The sequence below is a fragment of the Bufo bufo genome, chromosome 7, assembly GCF_905171765.1.
Source record: "Bufo bufo chromosome 7, aBufBuf1.1, whole genome shotgun sequence".
NCBI classification, from domain to species: Eukaryota; Metazoa; Chordata; class Amphibia; order Anura; family Bufonidae; genus Bufo; species Bufo bufo.
In genome coordinates this window covers 1249830-1274956 of record NC_053395.1, presented here as the reverse complement: position 1 = coordinate 1274956, position 25127 = coordinate 1249830, and the positions used below count along the sequence as shown (strand labels likewise).

The following is a 25127-nucleotide window of genomic DNA, read 5'->3' as shown; positions in this document are numbered from 1 at the left end:
AGGCAGCAGAGACGCGCGCTATAGCGGAGGCGCACGCGCGAGATGATACTGGGGAATCGCGTATTTAACTCCGTGGCACAGTTACTATGGGCGCTCGCCAGGACGCTACTCCCACTGCTTGCCGAGGTAAGTAAGGTTAGCGTACGGGGATAACATGCTTGGCAAGATCTGGCATAGGTTTGATGCGGCTGTCCCTTCCTCTGTGCACACTCTTCGGTGGTGTTGGGAAAAAGGAATGAATTTTTTACTGATACTACTTATCTATTTATCAGATGTCTGCTTCCCCCGAGGAATCTCTTAAGAGATATCAGCTATCCTCTGTTTTTAATGAAGTCAGAGCCTCTAATAAAAAAAACAAAAGATCTCATGAAACTTCAGAGACACAGTTTGCCTTTTCCTCTGACAGTTCCTTATCTGAGGGAGAAATAGACTCAGATTCTAAAGAGATGGAGGACACTATGCTGTTCCATAAAGAGAACCTAGGGGATCTTCCCAAAGCAGTCAAGCACACTATTGAATCCGATAGAGATATTTCTAAAAAGTCAAAATGTGACAAGCTGTTTTATTTTCCTAAATCAGGATGCAAAGCTTTTCCAGGGCACCTGCTGCTCAATGATTGGCTAAGGCAAAATTGGGATAAACCGGATAAGAAACCAGATCCCAGTTCCAGATTCAAGCATACATATAAATTAGCGGACGACACATGTAAAGATTGGATGTCAGTCCCTAAAGTAGACCTTCCAGTAGCCAGATTGTCAAAAAGAGACTTCCTTGATTAAGGATCCGGTAGACAAGAAGGCGGAGTCTTTTTTGAAAAAAGCGTATGCGTCCACTTCTTCTTCCTGTGTACCGGCCCTAGCCTCTGTGCCAGTGGCAAGATCTCTGCGGATCTGGCTTTCCCAATTATCTCATGACCTGGAAGATGGGGTTCCAAGGGAAGAAATTTTAAAAAGTATCCCGGTTATGAAGCATGCATCCGAATTCTTGTGTGATTCTCCATTAAATTAGTTAAAGTTTGCATCACGTTCTTTGGCTCTTACTAATGCCGCCAGAAGGGCCATATGGATTAAGCAATGGTCAGGTGACCTCTTGTCAAAGTTCCACTTTTGTAATCTTCCATTCCAGCCCACGTCCTTGTTTGGTCCTCAGTTGGAAAAAATTCTGGAGTCATTAAATGACGGAAAAGCTTCTAAATTTCCTGAAACAAGAAGGAAGCCTTCCAGATCCTTTCGTTTTCAGAGAAGAAGATCCCCTAGATTTCGGAACAGACAGCAGTTTGACAGACAAAGAAGATTTCGGAACAGACAAGAGAGACCTGACTTCAGAAAAAAAGATAAGAAGCCCGCAGAACAATGACGCCAGGCCTCAGCCCCGGGTAGGAGCAAGATTAAAAGAATTCACTGCAGCGTGGAAGAACACGTCGAGCGACGCCTGGGTCATTTCCACTATTCAAAGAGGTTATGTCCTGGAATTTTCAAATTACCCTCCAGACCAGTTCCTTATAAACCAGTCAAATCCAGTGATCCTTCAACTGCTAGAAGAATTCATAGAGAAGGCGGCATTGGAGCCGGTGCCTTTTATGGAAGCGGGCAAAGGCGTTTATTCCAAGGTCTTCCCGGTACCCAAACCAGGGAACAAGTGGAGGCTAGTAGTGGATCTAACGTACCTAAACAAGTATATTGCCAAGAAGAGGTTCAGAATGGAATCAATCCGATCAGTGATCTTGCTATTAGAGGAGAACAGCTACATGGCATCGGTAGATCTCCAAGATGCGTATTTACACATTCCAATCCTTCCCAAACATCGGAAGTATCTAAGAATAGCGATTCAAACTCAACACAGAACATCTCATCTTCAGTTCACCTGTTTACCCTTCGGGATATCATCGGCACCCAGGGTGTTCTCAAAGGTAGCAGTGGTCCTGACAGAAGCGTTGCACCTCAAAGGCATATGTTGCATACCGTATCTAGACGACTGGCTTCTGATAGCGAACTCTGCGGCTCCACTATCAACAGATTTGAAAGAGGCTCTACTAATGCTCCAGAATCATGGGTTTCTGGTAAATCACAAAAAATCTCAGCTTGTTCCTTCTCAGGAGATAAAGTTTCTGGGATTCATACTGAATTCGAAGAAAATGAATGTCAGGCTATCCGCAGAAAGGATAATAGCTATCCAGAAACAGGTCTCGCACCTGATCTCTGCCCCCAGAGTAACATTTCGACGGGCCATGTCTTTGCTGGGTCGATTAACATCCTCAGTGGATGCAGTTCCATGGGCAAGAGCTCACTTCAGAGAGCTACAACATGCTATCCTCACAGCATGGGACAAGAGCTATCACTACCTGGACAGGAAGTTTGTGATACCAGTGTCTACGTGTCATCATCTCAAGTGGTGGATGTCACCCAAACGCCTTCAAAAAGGGCAGAAATCTGCAATCTCAAACCCAATTCACCTCACTACGGATGCCTCTTCCTGGGGCTGGGGTGCCCATGTCGACAGTCTGTGGGTGCAGAAGAAGTGGAACACAGCATATTTCAAAAGGTCCTCCAACTGGAGGGAACTAAAGGCGGTATGCCTAGCCTTGATTCATTTCCAGGATCAACTGAAGAGCCGCAGTGTCTTAATCCAGTCAGACAACATCTCCACTGTGTACTACATAAACAAGCAGGGAGGGACAAGAAACAGCAGTCTCTCCAGGGAATGCAGTCTTCTGATGGCCTGGGCCGAAGTGTGGACCCAAGAAATAACAGCAGTCCACATAAAGGGTGCATTGAATGTCATGGCCGACCTGCTCAGTCGCAAGAAGATGCATCCGGGAGAATGAAGTCTCAATCCGGCTGTTTTTGCAGAGATCGAGAATCGGTGGAGAGAACCTCGTATGGATGTAATGGCAACGGAACAGAACAGAAAGACCAAAATATTCTGTTCCATTTACCGCTCCACTCAAGCATTTGCGATCGACGGATTTTCAGTCAGCTGGAAGAAAGATCTGATATACGTCTTTCCACCAGTTCCAATGATCTCAAAAGTACTCAAGAAGATTCAGCAGGACCAAGCAGAAACAATTGTTGTCCTGCCTTATTGGCCACGAAGAACGTGGTTTTCCCTAGCTCTCCGTCTATCCAAAGGGAGGATTTGGAAGATTCCGCCCAGACGGGATCTCCTCAGTCAAAACTGTTTTTTTTTTCATCCGAACCCCAACAACCTCAAGTTATCGGTTTGGAGACTGAGCGGGATTCTTTAGTTCATCTAGGTCTTCCCACGGAAGTGATCAATACACTCCTAGCTGCTCGAAAACCGGCTACAGTTAAAGTTTACAATCAAGTTTGGCGCATCTTTAAAACATGGTGTCAAAGCAACTCAGAAGACCCAGAATCCCTAAATACGATCATTCACTTTCTTCATGAGGACTTCAAAAAAGGTCTGAAAACCAACACGTTGAAGGTTCACTTTACTGCAATAAATGCGCAGCAACAAGGAAAGTTTTCAAATAACCCATTAATCCGCACTTTCTTCAAAGCCTTGAAGAATATTAATCCTTCCTTCCATTCTCCAATTCCATCCTGGGACCTATCGGTAGTATTGTCTGCCTTGTGTAAGTCTCCATTCGAGCCGCTAGAAGAAGATTCCATAAAACATCTATCTGGAAAAGCCTTATTCTTAGTAGCAATACTAAAAATCAGCAAGACGTATAAGTGATCTACAAGCTCTATCCTGCAGAGAACCATATTTTAGGGACTTAGGCCACTCTTTGGTTCTACGCACGATGCCAGGTTTTTTGCCCAAGGTTGCTTCAACTACCAACATTAACCAAGAGATATCGCTCCCAGTAATCCAGTCTAATACTCAAGACCAGGATCAAACTCATCTCCTGGATGTCAGAGGAGTACTTCTGTTCTACCTACAAGTCACTTCATCATTCAGAGGATGTGAAAGTCTCTTTGTACAGCACCAGGGCCCTAATAAGGGTAAAAGGGCCAGTAAAGCAACTTTAGCGAGGTGGATCAAACAGACTATCGAGTTGGCCTACTCAATGGCTGAGTTACAATGTCCATTATTATTGAAGGCCCATTCAACAAGGTCTACAGCTTCGTCCTGGGCTGAGCTGGCACAAGCCCCATTGGAACAAATCTGCAGAGCCGCGACATGGTCTACATCATCGACCTTCATTAAACACTACAGGCTAGACATTCAGGCAGCAGAAGAGGCTTCTTTTGATAAACGAGTGCTACAGTTTGCAGCCAGTGCTCCCTCCCTTTCAGTACTGCTTTAGAAATCCCTTTGGTGTGTGCTGCCAAGGACGAACAGGAAAAAGAAAATTTGCTTACAGAAATTTTTGTTTCCTGGATTCCGTAGGCAGCACAATATGCCCACCCTTAAAATAAATTATTGCTGCATACAATACATGGCTCTGTGTGCTCTATACTGGGAGGTACCATGTAATTAATCAATCTATTGCTTGCTAATTGGTTTCTATTCTGGTTGTACCTAGGGGACTTAACCCTTTGGTGTGTGCTGCCTACGGACTCCAGGAAACAAAAATTTCGGTAAGCAAATTTTCATTATCTTCACAAGAACAGCCTGCCCCTGAGATCACCATGATGAGGATCATTGGTACTTATGATGTTCAAAATCAGAAGATCATGGGGATCCTGAGGAGATTCTGGGGTATTTTGTTTTCTGACTCGGACCCGAGGGAGATTTTGCCTCCAAGACCATTGATAACATACAAAAGGGGCATTAGATTACCTAGATGCAACTCAGTCCTACTTAAGTGAATGGGCCTGGGCTGCAATACAAAGCACAGCCAATAGCCAAAACCCTACAATGAAAGTCTTATAAAACCCAGTGTTACAGTATGAAGTACAGAGTCCTGTCAGTCCCAGAAGATCTGCTAAACACGTGAGGATGATGTACAGATCTCGGGGAGCTTCTCCTGAGCATAGACTCTCACTACCCCGACCACCGGACTCTTCCCAGCATGTATATAGAGTTCTCAGCGGGGAAGAGCAGGACAGTGAGAGCGCAGAAGTAGACAGCTCCACATAAACAAAATGAACGTTTCAACCAATAAAACCAACTAAGTGAGCTGTGGCCCATGTTGCTCTGTCCATCCAATCAGGATTGGGGTGATCTCAGAAATTCTGCAGGCACAGGAGTAATGCACAAAACCCCACTTCTTGCCAATACAAGAAGGCATCAGAAAAATCTGTGAGAGGTTAAGAGACAGAAATTGGGTCATCATTAATCAATATACGAGTCCGGTACCACGTAGTCAAAGAAAATCATAAGTGCAGTTTAGAGTGACTCTCTGGAGGAAGCCGGGCAATGTACTTACCACATACTGGAAAGAAAGACAACATCCTCTATGCTGGGCCGCCTCTATCCAGTCCATCCTCAAAACAAAGGATAGCTTCTCACAGAAAATGTGGAGGGGAAGGTTGCGTCCAGACTTCAAATATTGCTTTTTTTTCTCCATGGCTGAAACAATGTGTAATAATTTCAGGTCCTTTTTGGGTATATTGTAACTGCCAACATAGAATCCTGGGGTGGTAAATGTGTGAGCTTCAACCCAAAATCTTTGTATGTGCATATAATTCCTCACCTCAGGAATACCACATTTAAAACAAGCAGAAGTGGGGAAGATACCCTTGTTATAACCTCTTAGGGGGTGATGTAAGCCCTATGGATTTAAAAGCATTTCCATATATGTAGCAGTCGGGATTGTTCAGCTGATTGGTCGATCGGTGCTATTTAGTGACAGAGAGGTTGGATTCGTCATAATCAATGAGGGTGTGAAGTAATTTGTATGTGTGTGTAATGGTGGCTCCGGGGGAGCTCTACTACGAAAGTTATCGCCTCAGAAGTCATAACTGAGAGGACAGAACATGAAAATGCACACTATCTAACCAAGCTTTAGCACTACAAATGTTCGATGTGAGCTCCATTGGTGGCACAGCAAATTATGGATTCTGGTGGGGCCGATCCAACACTCTGGTACAGTTGTATTCAAGTATTAGGGTTCCCGTCTGTTGGTGGCAGTCCCAGGGTTGTCGTGTTACAAGTAGATACAACTACTTTGACATTTCATACCCAGTCCAATCTCATATGTGGAAGCAACCCACAAAGAAAAATAATCTTATCTTCATTTGCATTTGAGTCTTCAGAAGGTCTCCTCTGGGCTTGTGGGTTGCTCCCACATATGAGATGGGACTGGGTATGAAATGTCAAAGTAGTTGTATCTACTTGTAACACGACAACCCTGGGACTGCCACCAACAGACGGGTAATAAGGGAAGATGAACATGTTCTTCCAGTGGAATGCATCAACATAGTTCAGATCTGGTGCTCTAGCCTTCAATAAAACAGAAATGAAGCACTTTCTGTTTTATTGAAGGCTAGAGCACCAGATCTGAACTATGTTGATGCATTCCACTGGAAGAACATGTTCATCTTCCCTTATTACCCGTCTGTTGGTGGCAGTCCCAGGGTTGTCGTGTTACAAGTAGATACAACTACTTTGACATTTCATACCCAGTCCAATCTCATACATCAACTACAGAACCTTCCCCCCAGCCGACCTCTGCCTGCCTTACACAGAAGTGGACTCACAGAAAGTGCCATGAGGATAATCCGTCTCCCACCTGGAGGGACAGGAAGACACTGAGGAGGAGCCGGAGAAGGGACAAATTTATTCTTACATATATGTTCATCTTCCCTTATTACCCGTCTGTTGGTGGCAGTCCCAGGGTTGTCGTTCATATGTGGGAGCAATAGACATGGAAAATTACACATTCCCATTAAATGTGTAGACGGGTGGTGGGACTGCCACCAACAGACGGGTAATAAGGGAAGATAAACATGTTCTTCCAGTGGTCTTCCCTTATTACCCGTCTGTTGGTGGCAGTCCCAGGGTTGTCGTTCATATGTGGGAGCAATAGTCTTCCCTTATTACCCGTCTGTTGGTGGCAGTTCCAGGGTTGTCGTTCATATGTGGGACTATGTTGATGCGGAATGCATCAACATAGTAGAGCACCAGATCTGAACTATGTTGATGCATTCCACTGGAAGAACATGTTCATGCCACCAACAGACGGGTAATAAGGGAAGATGAACATGTTCTTCCAGTGGAATGCATCAACATAGTCCCACATATGAACGACAACCCTGGGACTGCCACCAACAGACGGGTAATAAGGGAAGACCACTGGAAGAACATGTTCATCTTCCCTTATTACCTGTTTGTTGGTGGCAGTCCCAGGGTTGTCGTTCATATGTGGGACTATGTTGATGCATTCCACTGGAAGAACATGTTCATCTTCCCTTATTACCCTGGGACTGCCACCAACAGACGGGTAATAAGGGAAGACCACTGGAAGAACATGTTCATCTTCCCTTATTACCCGTCTGTTGGTGGACATAGTTCAGATCTGGTGCTCTACTATGTTGATGCATTCCACTGGAAGAACATGTCCAACAGACGGGTAATAAGGGAAGATGAACATGTTCTTCCAGTGGAATGCATCAACATAGTGCAGATCTGGTGCTCTACTATGTTGGTGAAGATGAACATGTTCTTCCAGTGGAATGCATCAACATAGTCCCACATATGACCACCAACAGACGGGTAATAAGGGAAGATGAACATGTTCTTCCAGTGGAATGCATCAACATAGTCCCACATATGAACGACAACCCACATAGTAGAGCACCAGATCTGAACTATGTTGATGCATTCCACTGGAAGAACATGTTCATCTTCCCTTATTAATACTTTCTCGAACCCTGTTTGCAAGAACCCAAAATAGCTTGAATGGAAAATTTCTGAGAAGAATTTCCAGATTGAGTACATCAACTACAGAACCTTCCCCCCAGCCGACCTCTGCCTGCCTTACATAGAAGTGGACTCACAGAAAGTGCCATGAGGATAATCCGTCTCCCACCTGGAGGGACAGGAAGACACTGAGGAGGAGCCGGAGAAGGGACAAATTTTTTCTTCCTGTCCCTACCTGGTTGGAGGCCTCTCTAACAAGCTACAGTGACACGCTAAGCCCGCCTCGGACCTTCTGCTGGATCACATGACCAGCTAGGACACGCCCTCTCACCTCATACCGCTGGAAGTCTGGGGAAGCCGTCAGCTGGGGGGCGGGGCTAGCAGGTCGTGTGATGTATCTCTGTGTTTCCCAGCTAGAGGGTGAGAGGCGGCGTGTTCAGACCCCTCGACTCTCTTGCGGCGAGGGGCGGTTTACTTCAACTCTACCCACCAGTGTTCGATTGGGTTGAGGCCTGGGGACTGTGGGGGCCAATCCAGCACCTCTACTTCATTGTCATTGAACCATTTCTTCACCAACCTCGATGTATGCTTTGGGTCGTTTCACATCAGGCAATGCTTCTTGTGAAAAGCAAACCCAGAACTGGTGTGTGTTTTTTAAAGGGCAGGGCAGCTGTTACCAACACCTCCAATCTCATCTCATTGATTGGACTCCAGTTGGCTGATAGCTCACTCCAATTAGCTCTTGAAGATGTCATTAGTCTAGGGGTTCACATACTTTTTCCACCTGCACTGTGAATGTTTACATGGTGTGTTCAATAAAAACATGGTAACATTTAATTATTTGCGTGTTATTAGTTTAAGCAGACTGTAACCCCGAACTGGAAATGAGGAGGAGCACCATCCTGCTGACCTTAACATGACCTCCGCAAACATGAAGGGGCTGCAGACCACACGCCTGCTCTTCGCACAGAACACTTTGTCCCTCATGAGCACAAGACGGACACGTGGGTTTTCTGAGCCGCAGATTCTAACGCTGCAGCAACTGACCTTCTGAGGTGAAAGGTGGCCTCATCGCCGAACATCGGCCTGTCATTGAATCTGTCCTCTCCCAATCAGTCCTGCAAGTCAAAGTCACAGCCTTTCAGTTTTCGTCCAATTTCCTCTCCTGAAGAATTTGTAATTTGTACGGCTAACGACGCAGACATTTTCATAAGATACGCCATACTATGGTTTTTGGCGCTTGTAGTACCATACTAGTCAGGCTGGTCGACTGCTCATACACAGCCTCAAACCCGTTTACTGACTTTTTTTCTATTTTATGTTTTTTTTATTTTCCTTTTGGGGAGAGGGGGGTGATTTTAATTTTTATATATTTTTTTTTAATTTTTAAAAAACCTTCATTTATTAATTAGGGCTCATTTAGACAGCTGTGTTTTGTGGTACACCCACGGCCGGTATCTATGTATTGCGGACCACACATGGCTGGCCCTATGACAGAAATGCCTATTCTTGTCCGCAATTGCACGGTGTTCTGTCCGCATCTTTTGCAGCCCCATTGAAATTAATGGGTGTAACGGACCGTTTCAGCAGACAAGGGGTTAAAATCCGTTCAGGCGATAAGCCCCTTTCTGAGAGACAGGCACAGCTACTGCAGAACACCAAACTCCCAAACTGGATACAAAATAGCACTCCAAACTGGAACCTCACGAATAGCTGCTAGCAGACGAACAGGAAAAGTATACAATCCTGGCAATCGGTCTTCTAACAGCATACAGTGAATCCCCCCCAATAACGAGACAAGGCTCCGTGTTGAGGGTCAAACAGTGGTCTGACTGTACTTGAAGTAACCCTCTATTCACAAAAAACAAACATAGTACTGCCCACAGGGGTTTGAAATACAACCAATCAGTAATTAACAACACATACAATGTAACTACAGCAACCAATCGTTCACGCCCCCAGAGGACCAGAATGAAGACTGGGACATAGGACAACATATCCCCACAATGCATCATGGTTTCCTCCTCTCTGTCCAGACAACCTGAAGAGCAATCCAATTATCTCTGAGGACAAAGGGAGATCGCCAATACACATGTGCAGACAACAGAACAGACATCACCCTTTAAACACACAATGGGACAATGGCACAATAGAAACACACCCAGCATATTCCCTCCCCTTATCCTGAGAGGAGACTCAATTATACATACAGTTAAACATACTTTCTACCCAACTTTCATAACTCTAAAACCATACATCACATTCACATAACATTACATATTCACAATCAATCCATTCAGGGGAACAACATATTAAAAAATGGCATGAATCAGACCAGGGGTTCATAAGTTAGTATATGGCCCATAATCCAGGGGCAAGAGTGGTGAGGTCGGTTTCGCCACACATCTCCCCCCCCCAGGGAAGACTAACCAGATACCTGACCTCACGCCGGTCGGTACCTGAGTTAGTCTGGCAGCCCACCCACAACCAAATACTGGACCTGTTGACTTTAGTAGCCTGTCTCTGTCCAGTGAGTCCACCAAGGTTATGTTGGAAGCTGGTACTCCCGGTCTCTGTGTTGCTCCCTGGCTTGGAGTGGGGGTTGCTTTGTGGGCAGGTATCAGCGGTACTCTGCCCTGGTGCCAGCGTTACCACGGAAGAAGCCTGGTTGGAGCCTGGTTGTTGGAGGGGGAGACCGACTGTCTCTACCCCCTGTGCTGTAAGTGCAGAGACCACGGTCCCATCTGCACTGTTGTGGGGCTTACTGTCTCCCCCTGGTGCGTTAAGCTGCCGCTGGGGAGAGGGGGTAACAAGCTCCTCTCCCATACATACTTCCAGCCGCTGGGGAGGGCGACCGACCGTCTCCGCTCCCAATACAGTGTCCTGCTGCTGGGGAAAGGAGACTGGGCTCTCTATTCCCAAAAAATCATGCTGCTGCTGGGGGACAGGACCGACTGTCTCTGCTCCCAATACAGTGTCCTGCTGCTGGGGAAAGGAGACTGGGCTCTCTATTCCCAAAAAATCATGCTGCTGCTGGGGGGCAGGAACAACTACCTCTGCCCCCTGTAACTCAGCCTGCCGCTGGAGAGGGAGGACGCTGCTCTCCTCTCCCTGCATTTCACACTGCCTTCCCGGCATATAACTCTGCTGCTGGGGGGCAGGAACAACTACCTCTGCCCCCTGTAACTCAGCCTGCTGCTGGAGAGGGAGGACGCTGCTCTCCTCTCCCTGCACTTCACAATGCCGCTGGGGAATGGAGACTGGGCTCCCAATTCCCTGCAGGACCGGTGGAGAGACCTCGGTCCCATCTCTACCGGCCACCTGGGGTCCTTCCCAGTAACACTCTACAATATCTGCCCAGCTGAATGGGTCTGGATCTGGGTCTGTCACCTTACCGTCCTGCTGAGCCTTCTCAATGGAGTGGAAGAGATCTCGGTAGTCCTGCTCCAGTTCCCACTCCAGGGTTGCTAGGTGAGCCAGGTCTTTCTCTACCTCATGGGGGTCATCCCACTCATGCCTAGCCTCCCTCTCATAAAAAATGTCCTGAAGTCTGGACTGTGCAGGGCTCCCGAAGTCAGGCTCTGCAAAGGACTCCCATAACAAGCCAGGACCATAAAACTCCTCTCCCTCTGGCTTGTCATGTTCGGCTGTCCAGGGTATATACTGTGCCATATACCACCAAAGCACCTGGTAGGCATCCTCCAGCCATAGCTCCTGCCATACCCGGTGCTCTAGTTCCTTCACCCATTCCTCCAGAGGCTGCTCTCCCAGGAAGGGCATCCGCAGGGCCACTTGCTTCTGCAACCGCTGCTCTTCACTGGGGAGACTCTCACCCCGCTGGTATTGTAGATTATCCAGGGCCTGGTACCAGATGCCTTTCCTTAATGCATCCCGGCCATCCAGGTCCTCCTCCTCGTATAACACTGCTGGTTCCATCCTGGTGCTTTTAGGGTCGCTGTACTGAGACATGCGTTGTCCTTAAATTGTAGAATCCACAGAAATGGTGTCTCCTGTAGCTGTCCTTCTGGATGTAGGAACGATCCCGCTGCTTGCCACCAATGTAACGGACCGTTTCAGCAGACAAGGGGTTAAAATCCGTTCAGGCGATAAGCCCCTTTCTGAGAGACAGGCACAGCTACTGCAGAACACCAAACTCCCGAACTGGATACAAAATAGCACTCCAAACTGGAACCTCACGAATAGCTGCTAGCAGACGAACAGGAAAAGCATACAATCCTGGCAATCGGTCTTCTAACAGCATACAGTGAATCCCCCCCAATAACGAGACAAGGCTCCGTGTTGAGGGTCAAACAGTGGTCTGACTGTACTTGAAGTACAGCCTCTTTTATTCACAAAAAACAAACAGAGTACTGCCCACAGGGGTTTGAAATACAACCAATCAGTAATTAACAACACATACAATGTAACTACAGCAACCAATCGTTCACGCCCCCAGAGGACCAGAATGAAGACTGGGACATAGGACAACATATCCCCACAATGCATCATGGTTTCCTCCTCTCTGTCCAGACAACCTGAAGAGCAATCCAATTATCTCTGAGGACAAAGGGAGATCGCCAATACACATGTGCAGACAACAGAACAGACATCACCCTTTAAACACACAATGGGACAATGGCACAATAGAAACACACCCAGCATATTCCCTCCCCTTATCCTGAGAGGAGACTCAATTATACATACAGTTAAACATACTTTCTACCCAACTTTCATAACTCTAAAACCATACATCACATTCACATAAAAATTACATATTCACAATCAATCCATTCAGGGGAACAACATATTAAAAAATGGCATGAATCAGACCAGGGGTTCATAAGTTAGTATATGGCCCATAATCCAGGGGCAAGAGGCCAGCAGCCAGTCCTCTCCAAAACCCAGTGGTGAGGTCGGTTTCGCCACAATGGGTCCGCATCCATTCCGCAAAATGAATAAGCCCTTAGGGTTAGTTTTTTTTCTAGTTCCCATTGGGAACTATAACCAGCAGTCATTAGGTTGCTTCACTCATAGACTTCAATGCATTAGTATTAGAGTCTATGGGGATTATACTATGGGGGTCATTTATTAAGGCTAGTCTAACAATGCCTATCCTGGTCCACAAAACAGGCAAGAATACTATATTATTTCTTGCAGCCCCATTCAAATAAAAGGGTCCGCATCCGCAAAAAAAAGTGCATATCAAATGTGGAGCAAAAATATGGTTGTGTGACTAGGGCCTTATCCTGCTGAAAAACTAGGGGTGACAACCGTCGTATGTGATGGCTCCCCGATCAAACCAGCCGTTGTGTCGCTCCACAGGCAGGATTGAAGTGCTCACTGCCAGGCCTCCATACTTCATCCCAACAGTCGTGGGATGCCATACAACCTGGATTCATCACTAAAAACAATACAGTTCCAGTCTATAGATTTCCAGGCTTCTGGTTCACGACACCACTGCAAACGAAGGTGACGATGGCTGGCTGTCAATGGTAGGATAAGTAATGGGTATGACCATTGAGGTGGTCCCAAAGATGCTCAGTTGGGTTCAAGTCTGAGTAAGGCCTCATGCACACGACCTTTGTTCTGGTCCGCATCCGAGCCGCATCCGAGTTTTTGCGGCTCTGATGCGGACCTATTCGCTTCAATGGGGCCGCAAAAGATGCGGACAGCACTCCGTGTGCTGTCCGCATCCGTTGCTCCGTTCCGTGGCCCCGCAAAAAAAAAATAGAACATGTCCTATTCTTGTCAGTTTTGCAGACAAGAATAGGAATTTCTACAATGGGCCGCCTGTTCCGTTCCGCAAATTGCGGAAGGCACACGGGCAGCTTCCGTGTTTTGCGGATCTGCAAAAAACGGAACAGTCGTGTGCATGAGGCCTAATTATGGGGCCAGGGTAGAATTCGGAAGTCTTGGTCATGCTCTTCCAACCAATGTAGGGCATTTCTATCCATGTGATATGTTGTATTGTCTCGCTGGCAGATCTCATCCATCCCAGGTTAAACAATCATCATGAACGTGATCTGCAAGGATGGATTCGGTTGAGAGGGCCTTCCACGTGGATGAGTGGGCCGGAGAAAACAATGAAAACCTTCCCCAGACCATAACACTGCCTCCACCAGCTCTCATCTGACATGCCATCATCCATTTGTTTGACGAAGCAGAAACTAATACTCATCAGAGAAGACAACCATTTGCCAGCAGAGGTCCGATACTGCCATGAGAATTGAAGCCTTTAGCTCTGCTGTTAGCAGAGACGCAGTGACCGTCTGCTTCGGAGCCCCGTGTAGTTGGATTCACTGAACTCTTGTATCAGACACGCATCTGATAGCCCTGTGCTTCACTTTGACGGTGAGCTTCTCCATGTAGGGTTTCATTGCATCCTTGTAGCCCACGTTCACCTCTCACATCAATGGCACGTGGTGCTTAGCAGTTTCCACGTGGCTGATTTGCAATGGTACCATTTGTCCACTAACAATACATTTTCACCACTGCAGCACGAGAAGAGTTCACTGCGCGGTTTCAGAAACACTGCCACCCAAGACTTCAAAACCAATAATCATCGCTTTTTGCAACTCTGATAAATCTCCCTTTTCACCCATGACAGTGTGCAGACAGCTTATCGCACACATTATAAGCCACCTCACAAGTTACTTGGTTGAGCTACGCAGTCGACATCGGACGTGGTGATAATAATGTGACTGGACTGTGCAGACATAGCTGTGCCAAGTGCAGTATATAGACTGACAAAGAATACCACACCTAGATAGCAATGTCACACTGCGACAAACTCATCCTGCACGCATGTCTGAGATATGGACGTGATAACAGGTGTCGTCTACTAGGCTACTTTTGGGTAGTGTACCTCTTAATTACAGATTGGTGACTACTAGACATACTCAGACATTTTACCCAAGTGACAGACTTTGAGAAGGGGCGCACCACTGGACTGTAAAGACCAGAGTGGTTGCCATCTACAGGAGGAACAGGCTCTGGAAAGGCCAGACAGACCAGGAGGATTGTTTCCTCTACTAACAAGCAGCTCCCACCGCTTCACCATCCAGGTACAGGTGGCCCATTCACTACACACCTGTGTCTGTCCAGATCGGTTCCAGATCTCACAGTGCCCCTTACGTATCCTACCAATGACAGACAGCCATCACCACCTCTGCAGTGGTGTTGTCAACCAGAAGCCTGGACAGCTACGGACGGTACCTCTATTGTTTTTACTGATGAATCCAGGTGGTTTGGGATGGAGAATGGAGGCCTAGTGTTTTAATCGTGTATCCGATCTAGAGGCCGTGTTTTAATCTTGTATCTACACTAGAGGCCATATCTCATCTTGTATCCGGGCTAGAGGCCGTATCTCATCTTGTATCCGGGCTAGAGGCCATATCTCATCTGGTATCCGGGCTAGAGGCCGTATCTCATCTGGTATCCGGGCTAGAGGCCGTATCTTAACTTGTATCCGAGCTAGAGGCCGTATCAAATCTTGTACCCGAGCTAGAGGCCGTATCTCATCTTGTATCTGGGCTAGAGGCCGTATCTCATCTTGTATCTGGGCTAGAGGCCGTATCTCATCTTGTATCCGGGCTAGAGGCCTTATCATCTTGTATCCGGGCTAGAGGCTGTATCTCATCTTGTATCCGGGCTAGAGGCCGTATCTCATCTTGTATCCGGGCTAGAGGCCGTATCTCATCTTGTATCCGGGCTAGAGGCCTTATCATCTTGTATCCGGGCTAGAGGCCTTATCATCTTGTATCCGGGCTAGAGGCTGTATCTCATCTTGTATCCGGGCTAGAGGCCGTATCTCATCTTGTATCCAGGCTAGAGGCCGTATCTCATCTTGTATCCAGGCTAGAGGCCGTATCAAATCTTGTACCCGGGCTAGAGGCCGTATCTCATCTTGTATCCGGGCTAGAGGCCGTATCTCATCTTGTATCCGGGCTAGAGGCCTTATCATCTTGTATCCGGGCTAGAGGCTGTATCTCATCTTGTATCCGGGATAGAGGCCGTATCTCATCTTGTATTCGGGATAGAGGCCGTATCTCATCTTGTATCCAGGCCAGAAGCCGTATCTCATCTTGTATCCAGGCCAGAAGCCGTATCTCACTTTGCATCCAGGCCAGAAGCCGTATCTCATCTTGTATCCAGGCCAGAAGCCGTATCTCACTTTATATCCAGGCTAGATGTGGCAAACAGGATCCTATAAACTCCATTCAAATGTAATTTTTTCCCTCGTTTTCAGTGCTGAACTCTCTGTTAACATTTATTGACAAATGGCCAGAATGCCCCACATTGATTATTGGGGATTTCAATTGTGTTATGAATCCGATAGTAGACTGGGTCGTTTTGGGTGTGGAGGGAGATGTCCCAGTTCAGGGGTCCCCTCTGGCTCGCTTCTGCTTTGAGGCCGGGTTTGAGGATGTTTGGGAAGGTCTGGGCCAAGGGAGAAGGGTCTTTTCATGTATTAGTAAATCAGGTAGATCTATGTCTAGAATAGACCATGCACTGATCAATAGAAAATATGTACGTCACGTAACACGAATGAAGTATGAGTCTAGGTCACTCTCGGATCATCTACCGATACTCCTTGAATTCTGCCTGGCCCAGGATAAACAAATAGGGAGGTCTCCTTTTAGACTAAATCCCTATTGGCTTTCATTAATAAAGGACCATGAAATAATACAAAAGGAAATAAACCAATTTTGGCTAGCTAATTATGGGTCAGCTAGAATCCAAGTGGTATGGGACACTTTTAAGGCCTATATGAGGGGAATAATGGTCAGTCATATTGCAAACTTGAGAAAGGAGTATGGGAAAAACGAGAAAAAACTAAAAGAACAAGCGTCCTCAGCTACGCAATCTTTTTTTATAAATAGGACAGAGGAAAATAGGGAAAATATGCAGAAGAGTGTACAAGCATACTCCGACCTCTTGTTGGATAAGGCACAACAGAGCCTATTCTTCAAAGGGCAAAAATACTTTACTGAAACAGGCCGCCCAGGGAAACTTTTATCTAGGGTGATCTCTAGTCAGGAATCCAAAAAATATATAGATAATATACGACTGACCCATGGGAGGATGGTTAGGGGACATGATTCCATAGAGAGGGCCTTCCTCGATTACTTCTCAGACCTTTACAGGGAGTGCAGAATTATTAGGCAAGTTGTATTTTTGAGGATTAATTTTATTATTGAACAACAACCATGTTCTCAATGAACCCAAAAAACTCATTAATATCAAAGCTGAATATTTTTGGAAGTAGTTTTTAGTTTTAGCTATTTTAGGGGGATATCTGTGTGTGCAGGTGACTATTACTGTGCATAATTATTAGGCAACTTAACAAAAAACAAATATATACCCATTTCAATTATTTATTTTTACCAGTGAAACCAATATAACATCTCAACATTCACAAATATCCATTTCTGACATTCAAAAACAAAACAAAAACAAATCAGTGACCAATATAGCCACCTTTCTTTGCAAGGACACTCAAAAGCCTGCCATCCATGGATTCTGTCAGTGTTTTGATCTGTTCACCATCAACATTGCGTGCAGCAGCAACCACAGCCTCCCAGACACTGTTCAGAGAGGTGTACTGTTTTCCCTCCTTGTAAATCTCACATTTGATGATGCACCACAGGTTCTCAATGGGGTTCAGATCAGGTGAACAAGGAGGCCATGTCATTATATTTTCTTCTTTTATACCCTTTCTTGCCAGCCACGCTGTGGAGTACTTGGACGCGTGTGATGGAGCATTGTCCTGCATGAAAATCATGTTTTTCTTGAAGGATGCAGACTTCTTCCTGTACCACTGCTTGAAGAAGGTGTCTTCCAGAAACTGGCAGTAGGACTGGGAGTTGAGCTTGACTCCATCCTCAACCCGAAAAGGCCCCACAAGCTCATCTTTGATGATACCAGCCCAAACCAGTACTCCACCTCCACCTTGCTGGCGTCTGAGTCCGACTGGAGCTCTCTGCCCTTTACCAATCCAGCCACGGGCCCATCCATCTGGCCCATCAAGACTCACTCTCATTTCATCAGTCCATAAAACCTTAGAAAAATCAGTCTTGAGATATTTCTTGGCCCAGTCTTGACGTTTCAGCTTGTGTGTCTTGTTCAGTGGTGGTCGTCTTTCAGCCTTTCTTACCTTGGCCATGTCTCTGAGTATTGCACACCTTGTGCTTTTGGGCACTCCAGTGATGTTGCAGCTCTGAAATATGGCCAAACTGGTGGCAAGTGGCATCTTGGCAGCTGCACGCTTGACTTTTCTCAGTTCATGGGCAGTTATTTTGCGCCTTGGTTTTTCCACACGCTTCTTGCGACCCTGTTGACTATTTTGAATGAAACGCTTGATTGTTCGGTGATCACGCTTCAGAAGCTTTGCAATTTTAAGAGTGCTGCATCCCTCTGCAAGATATCTCACTATTTTAGACTTTTCTGAGCCTGTCAAGTCCTTCTTTTGACCCATTTTGCCAAAGGAAAGGAAGTTGCCTAATAATTATGCACACCTGATATAGGGTGTTGATGTCATTAGACCACACTCCTTCTCATTACAGAGATGCACATCACCTAATATGCTTAATTGGTAGTAGGCTTTCGAGCCTATACAGCTTGGAGTAAGACAACATGCATAAAGAGGATGATGTGGTCAAAATACTCATTTGCCTAATAATTCTGCACGCAGTGTATAGAGCCGATTGTGAGATCACGGATGAATTGATGGACTCCTATCTTGATGGTATAGCTTTTCCCACTATTACTTTAGCACAAAGGAAGGTACTTGAGGCCGATCTCTCTATCCAGGAGCTGGAGGGCGCAATTGAACTATGTGCGGGTAACTCCACCCCCGGCTTGGACGGACTTCCATACGAATTCTACGCTCGATATAAAGAGGATGTTTTTCCTAGATTGTTGGAGGTCCTTGCTGAGTCGGTGGAGGAGGGGAACCTGCTGGGTTCAATGATGGAAGCGGTAATAATATTAATTCCCAAAAAAGGTAAGGACCCCGTAGATATGGGATCCTACAGACCGATCTCGCTGTTGAACGCCGATGTAAAGCTCCTGGCGAGGATTCTGGCCACAAGGCTTTCTGGGGTGATCGCCTCTGTTGTCCACCCGGACCAGAACGGTTTCATTCCAAACAAAGGTACCCATCATAATCTCCACCGGCTTTTTGCCAATATACAGGCCCCCGGTGGGTTTGCTCGCTCCATCCTGTCTCTAGATGCCTCAAAGGCCTTCGACAGGGTGGAGTGGCGGTTTCTCTGGAAGGTTTTGGCGAGGATGGGCTTCGGGGAGAGATTTATAAATATGATTAAGACACTTTATAGGTCCCCTACGGCCAGGCTGAGTCTCAATGGGAGTCTTACTTCGAGCTTTGATCTAAACAGAGGTACCCGTCAGGGTTGCCCACTATCTCCACTCCTATTCGATATCTACATTGAGCCCTTGGCTCTGGCTGTTAGGCAGGATCCTCAAATTAAAGGCTTTGGAATACTGGGAGAGGAAGATCGCATTTCCTTATATGCAGACGATGTTCTTTTTTTTGCAGATAACACAGAGATAACCGTCCCAAGAATTATTCATAATGTTAAACTATTTGGTGGGGTATCAGGCCTAGATATAAACTGGTCAAAGACTATTCTGATGCCAATAGATTCAGTGACTCAAGAGGAATCCTTGATAACCCAGCTAGATATGGTTGACACCTTTCAATACTTGGGTATGACGATATCTCCCAAGGTGGAAGACTCGATACATCTTAACCTGACCCCATTGATAACCAAAATAAGAGCAAAAATAGGGATTTGGTTAAGACTTCCCTTATCCAGAGCGGATCGAGTTTCACTGGTTAAAATGGTAATTCTACCCCAATTCCTCTATGTTCTTAGGAATTTACCTATTTGGATAGAGAAAAAATATTTCAAATTAATGCAAAGAATAATCAACGATTTGATTTGGGGAAGAAAACGTGTGAGACTCAAATTGGAATACTTTTATAAGCCTTTGGACCATGGGGGTCTAAACCTCCCATGTTTCAAAGGCTATTTTATTGCCGCCCAGTTATAGACGTGCAGTGAGTGGCCAAACAACACTTTCTTAAGTAGCCTAGTAAGAAGCTCTCCACATAATAATATATTTACGCTTTTGGAATCGGGGTTGTTGACTAATAGGGACCGGGGGCATAAAGGGACTATAAAACTATTAATGAAAATATGGGCTGTTACTAGAGAATGGTTGGGAGTAAAAGGATCACTCACATTCACGCCTCTTTGGCACAACACTCACCTACAGATATTAGATGGTATAGCACAGGATCAATTCTGGCAAAAGAATGGGATTCTTTTCCTGGCACAGGTTGTTAATAATGGAGAAATTATGGCGTTTGTGGAATTATCACATAGTGTAGAGAATTTGTCATGGTTTAGGTATTTTCAGCTTCGTTCGGCACTTTTTAGTTTAGATGATAAATCACTGCTAGAAAAAGATAATTCCTCTCCGCTTAATGAGAGGTTTGGGAAGGCACCAGTAAGAATGAAGATTTCCAATATATATAAATTATTAATTAATTCACGGTTTTCCGAGACACAATCACCAGGGCAAAAGGCTTGGGTGAGGGATTGCCCAAATATACAAAGTGTAGGGTGAGTATTTGGGGGAGTATTTTTACTGACCCAGATGTACTATCCCACGACTTTAATCACGTCCTAATACAGTTCAGTATTTACCACAGATTATACGTTACCCCCACTTGGCTCAACAAGTGTGGAATAAGAGAGTCCTCCAACTGCCCTCGATGTGACACTGCCGGTGCGGATTACACACATATGATCTGGGCATGCCCTGGACTCGGGGCCTACTGGAGGGGTATTAACAAGGTTCTTATATACAAACTAAAAACACAGAGTCCTCTTGAGCCACAATTGTTTTTACTGAACGATCTCTCGATACTAACTGGTCATAAACCCCAAAAGATCCTACTAGGCAGAATATTACTATTGACCAGGGTCCTGATCAGTCGGAGCTGGTTTGCACGACAGGCCCCAGAAGTAAACAAATGGATAAATCTGGTGAATAAGGTGAAAAATTATGAGCGGATTCTCTATAAGCAGAGGGGTGGACTAGAGAAATGGGCTAAGATATGGGACGGCTGGTAATTCTGACAGGACCGTACAACTGTAATTTATCTTAATTGTTATTATTATTATTTTATTTTTATTTATAATTTTATTTATTTTTTGCCCCCTTTTCTCTCCTCCCTTCTCCTTATTTATTCAAGGGGGGCTGGCTGGGGAGGCGGGGGTGCACGCATCAAGCTCGGGGGGGGGGGGGGCTATCAAGGGGGGGGAAAGAATAGGGGGGTTTGAAAAATGTATACCAATTTCTAATTACATTTTTGTGTACTGTTTGTATAATAATAAAGATGTTAAATTAACCACTACAGGACCGCCGTACGCAGGATTGTGTCTTTGCGGCGGCCCTGTTATTCTGGGTGGACGCGCCAGCGCGTCCTCTCGCGAGACGTGAGATTTCCTGTGAACATGCGCACACAGGCGCACACAGGCGCACGCGTTCACAGGAACCGGAGGTAAACGAGCTGATCTACAGCCTGCCAGCGGCGATCGTTCGCTGGCAGGCTGTAGATGCGATTTTTTTTAACGCCTAAAAGGTATATTAGACGCTGTTTTGATAACACGTCTAATATACCTGCTGCCTGGTCCTCTGGTGGTCCCTTTTGCTTGGATCGACCACCAGAGGACACAGGCAGCTCAGTAATATGTAGCACCAAGCACCACACTACACTACACCCCCCCTGTCACTTATTAACCCCTGATCACCCCCCTGTCATTGATCACTCCCCTGTAAGGCTCCATTCAGACGTCCGTATGTGTTTTGCGGATCCACGGATCAGATCCGCAAAACACATACGGACCTCTGAATGGAGCCTTACAGGGGGGTGATCAATGACAGGGGGGTGATCAATGACAGGGGGGTGATCACCCCATATAGACTCCCTGATCACCCCCCTGTCAGGCTCCATTCAGACTTTTTTTGGCACAAGTTAGCGGAAATTGATATATATATTTTTTTTCTTACAAAGTCTCATATTCCACTGACTTGTGACAAAAAATAAAATCTCACATGAACTCACCATACCCCTCACGGAATCCAAATGCGTAAAATTTTTTAGACATTTATATTCCAGACTTCTTCACACGCTTTAGGGCCCCTAAAATGCCAGGGCAGTATAAATACCCCACATGTGACCCCATTTTGGAAAGAAGACAAAAGGTATTTTGTGAGGGGCATGGCGAGTTCATGTAAAATTTTATTTTTTGTCACAAGTTAGTGGAAAGGGAGACTTTGTGAGAAAAAAAAAATATATATCAATTTCCGCTAACTTGTGCCAAAAAAAAAAAACTTCTATGAACTCGCCATGCCCCTCATGGAATACCTTGGGCTGTTTTCTTTCCAAAATGGGGTCACATGTGGGGTATTTATACTGCCCTGGCATTTTAGGGGCCCTAAAGCGTGAGAAGAAGTCTGGAATCCAAATGCCCTCCTAAAAGATACTCATTGGAATTTGGGCCCCTTTGCGCACCTAGGCTGCAAAAAAGTGTCACACATGTGGTATCGCTGTACTCAGGAGAAGTTGGGCAATGTGTTTTGGGGTGTCTTTTTACATATACCCATGCTGGGTGAGAGAAATATCTCTCTATAATTACAACTTTGTATAAAAAAATGGGAAAAGTTGTCTTTTGCCGAGATATTTCTCTCACCCAGCATGGGTATATGTAAAAATACACCCCAAAACACATTACCCTACTTCTCCTGAGTACGGCAATACCACATGTGACACTTTTTTGCAGCCTAGGTGGGCAAAGGGGCCCACATTTCAATGAGTACTTTTAGGATTTCACAGGGCATTTTTTACAGATTTTAATTTCAAACTACTTACCACACATTAGGGCCCCTAGAATGCCAGGGCAGTATAACTACCCCACAAGTGACCCCATTTTGGAAAGAAGAGACCCCAAGGTATTCGCTGATGGGCATAGTGAGTTCATGGAAGTTTTTATTTTTTGTCACAAGTTAGTGGAATATGAGACTTTGTAAGGAAAAAAAATAGAAAATAAATCATTTTCCGCTAACTTGTGACAAAAAAAAAAAAAAGTTCTATGAACTCACTATGCCCATCAGCGAATACCTTAGGGTGTCTACTTTCCGAAATGGAGTCATTTGTGGGGTGTTTTTTTTTTTACCCAAACATTTTTTTTTTTTATCAAAGACATGTAGAACAATAAATTTAGAGAAAAATGTATATATGGATGTCGTTTTTTTTGCAAAATTTTACAACTGAAAGTGAAAAATGTCATTTTTTTGCAAAAAAATAGTTAAATTTCGATTAATAACAAAAAAAGTTAAAATGTCAGCAGCAATGAAATACCACCAAATGAAAGCTCTATTAGTGAGAAGAAAAGGAGGTAAAATTCATTTGGGTGGTAAGTTGCATGACCGAGCAATAAACGGTGAAAGTAGTGTAGGTCAGAAGTGTAAAAAGGGGTCTGGTCAGTAAGGGGCTGAGGTAGTTAAAAAAAATTTAAATTTTTTCCAAAAAAAGAGTTCTCCTTTCCCAGAATATTGTAAAAAACTACCATATATAATCATTACACTCACACAAAACAAAATCTAGAAAAACAAAACGGGACAAAAGCTTTGGGTGAACAGCATCCAGACCTGCAGGACCGTCCGCAGAGCGGCGTGTACACCGTGCGGTATGACAGCAGCTCGCCTCAGATTTCCCGCCCTATCCCTCACAGAGCTCAGCGAGTATGGGCCTACATTTCCCAGCATGCTCTGAGCTTCGTGACGTCAATGTCCCCGCCCTTCGTGAAAACCCCCGGTGTCTCCGCCCACGTCGCCATTTTGCGCTGTGAGCGCCGGCTCAGTCCCGCTCAGTACGGAGTCAGCCCCTGTCAGGTCGCATCGTCCATTGGTGGGTGTGCGCCCGCCCAGAGCCGCCCGCTACCTGCCCTCTGGACCCCAGCCTAGCTTACCCCTTCCCCGAGCAGGATGGCGGCGGATTAACCCGCGGAGCCAAGTCCCGGACTGTACAAGAAGCCGCGCAGGTGAGTGTCAGACAAGATGGCGGCCGAGGGGATGAGTGTATATAATGTGTATATAGTGGGAGGGGGGTAGAGTGTATATAATGTGTATGGATGGAGGGTGCTCCAGAGTGTATAGGGAGGGGGGTAGAGTGTATATAGAGGGGGACTGGAGGGGAGGGGGGGGGGGTAGAGTGTATATAGAGGGGGGACTGGAGGGGGGGGGGGGGGTAGAGTGTATATAATGTGTATGGATGGAGGGTGCTCCAGAGTGTATAGGGAGGGGGGTAGAGTGTATATAGAGGGGGACTGGAGGGGAGGGGGACTGGAGGGGAGGGGAGGGGGACTGGAGGGGAGGGGGGGGGGGGTAGAGTGTATATAGAGGGGGGACTGGAGGGGGGGGTAGAGTGTATATAGAGGGGGACTGGGGGGGGGGGTAGAGTGTATATAATGTGTATGGATGGAGGGTGCTCCAGAGTGTATAGGGAGGGGGGTAGAGTGTATAGGGAGGGGGACTGGAGGGGAGGGGGGGGTAGAGTGTATATAGAGGGGGGACTGGAGGGGGGGGGGGGTAGAGTTGTATTAGAGGGTGGACTGTAGAGGGAGGACTGAGCGGGGGGGGGTAGAGTGTGTATATAGAGGGAGGGGGGGGGTAGAGTGTATATAGAGGGGGACTGGAGGGGGGGGGGTAGAGTGTATATAGAGGGGGGACTGGGGGGGGGGGGTAGAGTGTATATAGAGGGGGACTGGAGGGGGGGGGTAGAGTGTATATAGAGGGGGACTGGAGGGGGGGTAGAGTGTATATAGAGGGGGACTGGAGGGGGGGGGGGTTAGAGTGTATATAATGTGTATGGATGGAGGGTGCTCCAGAGTGTATAGGGAGGGGGGTAGAGTGTATATAGAGGGGGACTGGAGGGGGGGGGTAGAGTGTATATAGAGGGGGGACTGGAGGGGGGGGGGTAGAGTGTATATAGAGGGGGACTGGGGGGGGTAGAGTGTATATAGAGGGGGACTGGAGGGGGGGGGGTAGAGTGTATATAGAGGGGGACTGGGGGGGGGGGTAGAGTGTATATAGAGGGGGACTGGGGGGGGGTAGAGTGTATATAGAGGGGGACTGGGGGGGGTAGAGTGTATATAGAGGGAGGACTGGGGGGGGGGGGGGTAGAGTGTATATAGAGGGAGGACTGGGGGGGGGGGGGGGGGGGTGTGCTGGGGGGGGGTGGGGGGGGGGGGGGTAGA

General features: G+C 46.3%; 2 protein-coding genes across 2 annotated transcripts in view; one reads left to right on the top strand and one right to left on the bottom strand.

Moving 5' to 3' along the window:
* The window catches only part of LOC121008516 (TBC1 domain family member 10B-like), a 959042-nt gene that overhangs the window by 441189 nt on the left and 492726 nt on the right, over positions 1–25127 (bottom strand). The gene's annotated exons all lie outside the window — the stretch shown is intronic.
* The window catches only part of LOC121008991 (Snf2 related CREBBP activator protein), a 58012-nt gene continuing 56573 nt past the window's right edge, over positions 23689–25127 (top strand). The window contains 1 exon segment of the mRNA XM_040441851.1: positions 23689–23912. The gene's annotated coding sequence lies outside the window, so the exon portion shown is untranslated.